Raw genomic sequence first — 9,487 nt, 5'->3', positions numbered from 1 at the left:
CCGCGTCAATACCAGTCCTCCCCGAACCATCTTGCAGGCATCCTTCTCGAACACTGCTTTTACACCTGCATCATCTAGCTTGCTTACAAAAATCAGATTTCTGGCTAATGCAGGAATATCCAGAACACCTAGAAGTGTTCTAACTCTTCCAACTTGCAATTTCAAGTTTACTTTTTTTTGACCAATGATGCTAACCTTCCTATCATCCCCTAAGAAGACATCACCACCATCGTATTTCTCATACTTGTATAACCAATCTTGGTGGGGAGTGAAGTGAAAGGATGCACCTGAGTCAATCAACCATGCCTCATGATCTACATGTGTACTTGAAGAAGGAAAGTACACATCCCCACCTTCATTTGAGGTGGTTTTCACCTCTGGAGAAGGAGCATCATCAGATCCCTTTCCTTTGTTAGGAGCTTTAGATTTACAGTCCCTTTTGAAGTGCCCTTCCTTTCAACATTTTCAGCACACCACCTTTACAGATCTTCCTGGAGATTTAAATCTCCCTCTAGATTTAGATCTCCCACTCGATGACTTATTTTTGTTTCTGTTCTAGGACTGTCCTCGTATAGACAAGGCATCACCATTCTAGCTTTCCATATTTTTCCATCTCATCTCCTTCGTCAGCAAGGCTGAGACTATTTCTTCAAACTGCAAGGCAGTTGCATTGCTACCTATTGCAATAACCATACCATCCCACGAATCTAGTAGAGAACACAACAAACTGATGCACTTATCTTCATCTGAAATTTTAGTATCAATAGACGCTAACCGACTTACCACATTATTAAATGCGTTCAGATGCTCTGTCACCGAGTCTCCATCTTTCATCCTTAGGTCATACAACTTTTTTCATAGGAACAGTTTATTCACCAGAGACTTAGATTGGTACAAAATCCCTAACTTGTCCCACAAAGCCTTCGCCGTAGCTTCCCTAGATATGTTCAATAATATTGAATCTGAGACACACAATCGTATTGTGCTCTTTGCCTTCTGATCCAACTTTTTCCATTCTTCATCGGACACTCCAATTGGTTTAGTACCTAGATCTACTGCGATCCACTGATCTTTTTCCACCAACAGATCCTCCATTTTGAGTTTCCACAACTCAAAACTCTGACCATTAAATTTATCGATCTCTATCTTTCCACTACTCGCCATCTTCTTTCACCACCAGAATCGATCTTGCAGATCTCCCATTGAACAGGGTCTACCATAGGCCCGAGTGAAACCCCTCACAACAAAGGCATCCCCTTGAAGCCAAATCTACTCTGATACCAAATGTAGGTTTTAACCCCGTATGGAAATTACCTACATACGAATTCTGAAACACAAAAAATACACAATGCGATAGCATAACACATAAAACACATATACATAGAGATTTTCCCTTGGATCCCAAAACTGGGACTACCAGCTTGATTTTTCATTATGTTCCTTTCAATGTTATAATACATATTTATACATGTCGAATCATCCAAAACCATGGACTGAAAACCATTATGTCCAAAAAACATGTGTGAAAATCATGCACAAAACCGTAGGTGGGTCCACCCAACCTAACATAGGGTCCAAAACCAAAATTTTCTGGGGCGCTGCCCCAGACCCCATAAAGTGGGGTTACGAGTACACCTTAAACCCCTGTTAACTACATGGAAATAATATAAAACAACCCAACAGCTGTGAAGTAGATGATGAGCCCCATAAATGGGTAATTATATGGGCTCGTTCTGCTTCTTATGTCGACTTAAACCACCATTCTCATTAGTTTATTGCATGTTTTTTAATATATTTATGCTAATAGAGTGAATTTGGTTAGTCATTTTGCCATGTAGTCAAATGTGTGCCTTATTCAGACTTTTTGGTCAATTTTGGACAAAGTCAAGGGATTTATGACCAAATGGCAGCCAAAACTTGAGCAAAACAGGAAAGAGGACTTGTAGGGGGGTGTCTCATTCATTTATGACCCCTTTCCTCAAATCCTCCAACAACAACTCGAAGCACAAAGGGCCACATTGTTGATTCCAAGGGGTAGCCAAGGAAGTAAAGAAGGACTATTGTTTATTTCCAGTTCTAGGAAGTCGAGTTCCTTGATTTTAGGAGGACTGTTGGAGGACTCCATTTGTATAAATAAGGAGGCTTAGAGCCTTAGTAGGTTAGTCAGTTATTAGTAGATTTTCACACTTTTGTGCAGCATTGTGTTCAGCTCATTTTTTATTTCCTTTTTGAGAAGAGTTTACGTAATGTGACTGCTATTTTTTATAATGAAGATGAACCAGTTTTTGAGCCAACACTGATCTCTTTCAGTTCATGAGGTAATTTCTCTTGCATAGATTCATTTTACTTTGTTAGATTAGGTTTCTTTTGATGGTTGGTATAGTTTTTTTTTTTTTAGCTTCTCAAGCAGGTTACTACAGTGACAAAATAAGATTCAAAAATGCCAACAGCAGGCCTGGATCTCCTTTCTCCATTCTTGGGACTTTGATTTGAGGTCAAGGCACTACTACTGCCACCCGAAAACACAGTTTCTGCTCTTCCATGCAACTGCTAGTGTGATACTTTGATTTGGAAAGATTGATATTGGTTCAGATTCAATTGCCTAGATCATTTCCTATTCTTTTACCATAGATCTCTCTGCATGTTTTTCTGTTCACAGGTTACTATTCAACATTTTCTGTTTGTAGGTCAGAAATTAGGTCAAGCTAGAGAAATTTCAATTTTTGTCCTTTCTTTGAACAATTTTTGTAAGTAGATGTGTAGATCTCTTGTACGTCACCTCAACTCACCATACATCCATAAACCAGCTAGCACCAACTGACTTCTCATAGATTTCCCAAGTCATTCGCAACATTTCGCCAATCTACCCTAATTTCTGTGTTTTTCTCCATAAAGCTAATTTCTTTCCATTTGAACAAATCCAGCCATCATGTTCGTTCTTTATCTTCCTTGACAAGTTATAGACACCTCAACACCTTCATCTAGCCTTTAGTTACCCTCTCCCATCATTGTTTCACCTTCAAAACTCCAAAATAGCTCTCAGCCTCGTCCTGGAGATCCTCTTGTAGATCCTCCTGTAGATCCCCTACAACCTCCTATAGAATTTCCTGTGAATGATTTTTCAAAATCCGATCATTGTGGAAGTCTTCAGAAGGGTACTAGGGGCTTCTTAAGAGCTCTCAACACCTTCCTCACCATCTGCAAAAGCCAACTCCATCTTCCTTTGCCACCAAACCTTTGCACAATCACAACTAGATAAATCACAAGCATAATAATTCCACATAAAAATACTCAAAAGCACAAAAACGTGATTTCTTCTCATTTCTTTTCAGAAGTAGCATGAATAAAAGCAATTTACCTTTTTAGTAGTCAATAGCACTCATTTCATTAGTTTCCATCTCTTTTCTTGCAAAAGTAGGGTTAATAGGTAAATTAGGATTTCTTAGGGTTTGTTAGGGTTTGTGTTAAATTTCAATTTTCCTTCTCTTTCTGCAAGTAGAATAGTCCCTGTAGAGTTAGATTTATTTCATCATAGTTAAAAGATTCTTTTGAGAACTCATAGAAGTTGGCTTCAGCTCCTATTGAACTTGTGCCAGTTGACCAAGTGATAGCCTGCAGTAAGAGCTAGTACTTGTGCATACAACACCGTCGCTTCCAAGTTTGTTACGAACTATCGAGTTGATAAAAGTGAAGAAGGAAGCCCCATGAGTTATAACATTATTGCTACAATACTGGTGCTCACCATTCCTTTTGGCGTCGTTGTTAGGGAAGCGACAGAGTATTTTGTGATTACTACTTTTCTTCTATTTTCTACTGCAACATTCTGTTAAGTAGTTTATTTCAGCAAAAGTAGAGTAGTTGTTTCATTTCAATTATGCAATTTCCATTTCTGCAAGAGTAGATTAGGCATTTCCTTCTTTCATTTCAATTCTGAAATTTCCATTTCAGCAAGAGTATATTAGTCATTTTCTTCTTTCATTTTGATTCTGCAATTTCCATTTCCGCAAAGTAGATTAGACCTTTCCTGCTTTCGTTTCAATTCTGCAATCTCCATTTCAGTAAAGTTGATTATACCTTTCTTGCTTTCATTTCAATTCTACAATTTCCATTTCAGAAAAGTAGATTAGTCATTTCCTTTCTTTCATTTCAATTCTGCAATTTCATTTTAGCAAGTTCATTTTAGTAGTTGCAATTTGTTGTTCAATCCATTTCAGTTTTGCAGGTACAAGCAGAAAAAAACAAAAATCACCCAAAAAGAGATTTCCTTTCATGCCTCATAGGAACAAAGACAATTCAGGAAAATTCCTACCCAACACCCCCACCACATCACACGGTCACCCTTCTCTCTTCTTCGGTGGTAGTGATCTAGAAGAACCTATAGGTGAACCACCAGAGATATACGAAGATACTATAGTAGAAGAAGAGAAAGAAACCATTCCTCCTGAGACCATGGATGAAAACATAAACATTAGAGGAAATGGGGAAAGAGTAGAGGGTACCTTTCCTATCCGGGAGACCAATGGGAACACTAAAATGAAAAACATAAGTCCTTCAGCCTTACCTCACTTCCATGGGTTGACTACTGAAGATCTTGATACCTTCTTGTTTGAATTTAATGTTCTTTGTTGAACCTATGACTATGCAGAGGATGAGCAGAAGTTCAAATTGTTTCCTTCTACTCTCAAAGATGCAGCATTGCACTGGTTCATGGGCTTACCTAGAAACTGCATCACAACTTAGGCTCAGATGTAGCAATCCTTTAACAACAAATAACTACGCTACTGTAGGTCAAAGGATACGAAGGAAAATATTTTCTGAATGACCATGGGAAGAGATGAATCCTTAGAAGACTATGAAGAGAGGTTTCAACTCAGTTATCAAAGGGCCAGGTGCACACTTGACCCCGAATATCTGAAGTTTTTCCTGCTCAGAGGGGTCCCGGAAGAACTTCTATATACCCTCCATTTGCTGGCTAGACGGGGGGCATCTACCAACTACCTTATGATGACATAAAGACTGTGTTTAGAAACAATTCTAGGGCATCCAGAAAGAGAGGTAGGGGAAGTCAATCTTTAGCTAGTACATCCTCATCTAGTTCACCTCTTAGAAGTGAATTTGAGAATTTTCTAGAAGATTTCAAGAGTGAGATGAGGCAGACTCTTGCCATGCAAATGGATACCTTTCATATCAAAAGAAAACGAGAGGAAGCAGAGAGGGCTTTGGCCATCTTTTTTCCTAGGTGCACCAGAAGGCATCCTGGGAATGAATGTTCATTGAACTCTCTAGAATTGTGTTCAGTCTATGAAGAAAACCATTCTATGAATCAGTGCCCTTCATTACCCGAACTTAAAGCTCTATAACAGGGGGCTGAAGGAGCCAATGAACCACTCTATTTCATGAACCAAAGGAGGCCACATGGCCCAGACCTTACCAGCAGGGAATGAAAGGGACATCCCAGACATATTACAACCCCAATCAAGCCAGTTCCATGCCTTCTTGGTGTCCCCCTACTCATCCTTCCTAGTCCACACCCCCTCCTTGGTCATATCCATCTCAATACCATGCTCAATCAGTTGTTCATTCATTTCAATCTTATGCTCATCCACAGCCTCAGTGGAATGCACCTCATCAAGGGTGGAGGCCCAGTGCAACTCTCCTCCCGCTCTTTTGCCTCCGCCATCTTCTCAACCACAACCATTTCCTCCTGCTCAACTGAACCCGAACCTGAATAACAGACAGGCCTAGTAGGTATATAATGGAGAAACATCATGCCCGACCTATGTCATGGAGATTCAGGAGATTAACCTACAATCTGGGAATTTTCTCCTAGATAACCAACCTTCCCCTAAGGAGGATGAGAAATAAAAAAAAGAAAGTGAACCGAAAGCCACTCCACCCTTTCCTGAGAGATTAACTAGAACAACACAGCCTACCCCAGAAGAAACTGAACTTCTAGGAGAATTGAAACAATTATGTGTAAAAATACCACTTCTCCAAGCCATAAAGGATGTGCATATATACAACAAGATGATTAAGGAGAAGTGCTTCAGGTACCGAGGTAGGCGCAAGGGAGATGCTCCAACTATCAATGTCATAGGATAACTATCCAACCTGATGTTGGGGCAGGTAATCTATCCAAAATATCTATACCCTGGAAGTCCTGTAGTTGATGTCCACATCAATGGCACCATAATCCCCCATACCCTGATTGATCTAGGGGCTGTCATTAATGTGATGACCAAGGACACTATGCTCAAGCTCAACCTTCGAGGCTCCCTGAGAAAGACCACAACAGTACTACAGTTAGCAGACCACTCCACTGTGACCCCTGAGGGGATTGCGGAAGATTTAATGGTCTCCATCAATTCTTGGGAGTACCCTGCTGATTTCCTCGTTCTCCAACCAAAGTCAAAGCTCACTGTGTATCCTCTCATCGTGGGAAGACCTTGGTTGGCTATTGCAGATGCCTACATTAGTTGTCGAGTTGGGAACATGACAATCAAGAATGGGCATATGTCCAAGCAGCTAGTCCTATATCCTCCTACCCAACCTTTGTTAAACCATGATTTACCTATCTGGTTGGAGGAGGAAGATGAGGATGAAGTCTATTCAGCACCATTGTGTGCATTGGAAGCTACAATGGGGGGCCCACAAACTAAGGATGATCTTATTGAAAACTTGATCCAGAATCCACCCACCGATGTGTTGCCATTAGAAGAACTCGTAGAAGAAACCCAATCCAATCCTTTAGTTGATCTGTATGTGGCTAATCTGACCTTTCTTTGAGTTAAGAATGTGGAATTCAGCCCAGAAGGAACCTTGAAGATCAACTCATCCCTATCCACATCTCAGGAGAAAGAACTTTGTAGCTTATTGAAAAACCACTTGGATGATTTTGCTTGGAGCTATAAGGAGATGAAGGGAGTGCACCCTTAAGTCTGCACTCATCACGTTTACATTAAGGAAGATTGCAAACCAGTCAAGCAGCCTCAAAGGAGGACGAATCCAGCCCTTAAGGACATTGTCAAAGAAGAACTAAAAAAGTTACTGGATGCAGAATTCATCTACCCCATCTCTGACAGTGAATGGGTCTCTCTTTTGGTGCTAGTGCCAAATAAAAATGAGAAGTTGAGAATATGTGTCGATTATCGGGAACTAAAAAAGGCCACCAAGAAGGACCATTTTCCTTTTCCTTTCATAGATCAAGTGTTAAATGGCCTGAAAGGGAAGAAGTTTTTCTCCTTCCTAGATGGGTTTAGCGGGTACAACCAGATCCAAATCAGCTCGGAAGACCAAGATAATACCACTTTCACTTGTCCTTAGGGTACCTTTGCATATCGGGTCCTTCCCTTCTTATTGTGCAATGCTCCTGCCACTTTCCAGAGAGCTGTATTGAGTATATTTGCTGAGCTGGTTCATGATTCAGTGGAAATCTATATGGATGACTTTACCCCTTATGGTTCTAACTTCCAAGAAGCTTTGACTAACATGGGAAAATTTTTAGACAAGTGCATTGAAATGTACTTGTCCCTCAGTCCTGAAAAATGTGAATTCTTGACAGCAAGGATTACAGGTGGATCCCAAAAAAATTGCCATCATCCAAAGGGTCCCACCTCCTCAAAAGGTAAGAGATGTTCAAAGTTTCCTAAGTTTAGCAGGGTATCATAGAAGATTCATTAAGGATTTCAGTAAGCTAGCCTCTCCATTGGTTGGTCTTTTGGGAAATTATGCTAAGTTCACATGGACTGACAACTGTCAAGAGGCTCTGGATACTTTGAAAAGTAAACTGGTGATTGCCTCAATTTTGAGAGGTCCAAACTGGGCCCTACCTTTCCACATTCATACAGATGCCTTGAACAAAGCGATAGGAGTAGCCTTAGGGCAAGTCAATGAGAAGCTACCTTATGCCATATATTTTGTAAGTAAAAACTTGTCCAAGGTAGAATTAAACTACACTGTAACTGAAAAGGAGCTCCTAGATGTAGTCCATTCCCTAAATAAGTTCAGACACTACATCACCGGCTATTAAACATTTGTACACATTAATCGTGCTGCAATTAGGTATTTAATGAACAAACTAGATGTAAATGCTCGTATTATTATATGGTTACTTTTATTGCAGCAATTTGATTTAACCATTATTGGTAAGCTAGGTAAGGAAAATGTTGTTACTGTTTTTTGTCTAGAATAGATCCGCCTGTAGGTGAAGAAGGAATGGTGGATGATCAAATGCCATATGAACACCTATTTTTTATCTCAGTACTCTCTCCATGGTTTGCTGATATAGCAAATTACTTGGTTTTGGCACGATTCCCGCCACACCTATCCTCAAAAGAGAAGAGCAAGATAGTGAGGAAAAGTGCCCCATTCACCTAGATTAGGGGCAATCTCTTCAAACTTGGACCAGATCAAATTTTGAGGAGTTGTTTCAGGGAGGAGGAATTTTTTGACATTCTCCTATGTGGCAAAGAGGAATGCCTTCAAAATTCTGCAAGTAGGTTACTATTGGCCCACTTTTCATCAAGATGTAAGGAGATATATCAACCAATGTGATCGATGTCAAGGGATGGGGAAACCTACTCCAGGGGATGAGATGCCCTTGCAACCTCAAGTGACTTTCGAGCCATTTGAGAAGTGGGGCATGGACTTTGTGGGCCATGTCAACCGTCCTTTAAAAAAGAAATCTTACATCCTTGTGTGCATTGATTATCTAACAAAATGGGCAGAAACAAAGGCGATAAAATCAGCAACATAACAAAAAGTAGCTGAGTTTTTGAGATAGAATATCTTCTACAAGTTTGGCTATCCAAGAGAATTAGTTACAAATCGAGGGAGTCAATTTACCTCCAATTTAATTGAAAACCTGCTCACACATCACAAAATTAAAAACATAACTTTCACCCCTTATCATCCACAAGCAAATATACAGGTGGAAGTCACTAATAGAGCTTTGGAAGGGATTTTGACCAAGGTAGTGAACAACAACAGAAAAGATTGGGTAGATCTATTGGTTGAGGCCACCTGGTCCCATAACACCACCTGGAAAAGCACCACAGGGTTCACACCCTACGAGTTGGTTTATGGGAAGAAGGCTTTGCTGTCAATAGAATTTGAATATAACACACTAAGGATGGTAGCTCAGATAGACCTAGATCTCAACCATGAACAAAAGGAAATGTTACTTTAGCTAAATAGATTGGATGAATAGAGATTGCAGGCCCTTCTCCACTTAGAGGTAGTCTAGCTACAAAGGAAAATATGGCATGATAGACACCTCAAAGAGAAACAATTCCAAGAAGGAGATTGGGTGCTACTTAATCATTCAAGATATAAAGATTTCAAGCGCAAACTAAGGACAAGATGGCTGGGACCGTACACAGTAGAAAAGTGTAATGACAATGGTTCAGTTCTGATTTGGACCATCGATGAAGAAGCCATACCCATTCTTGTGAATGGGCATAGGTTGAATATCTACAGGAAGCTCCTC

This window comes from Pinus tabuliformis, chromosome 1_2 (assembly GCF_031772625.1).
Source record: "Pinus tabuliformis cultivar Carrire ecotype Pingquan chromosome 1_2, CPIR1, whole genome shotgun sequence".
Taxonomy (NCBI): domain Eukaryota; kingdom Viridiplantae; phylum Streptophyta; class Pinopsida; order Pinales; family Pinaceae; genus Pinus; species Pinus tabuliformis.
This window is presented reverse-complemented; position numbering follows the sequence as displayed.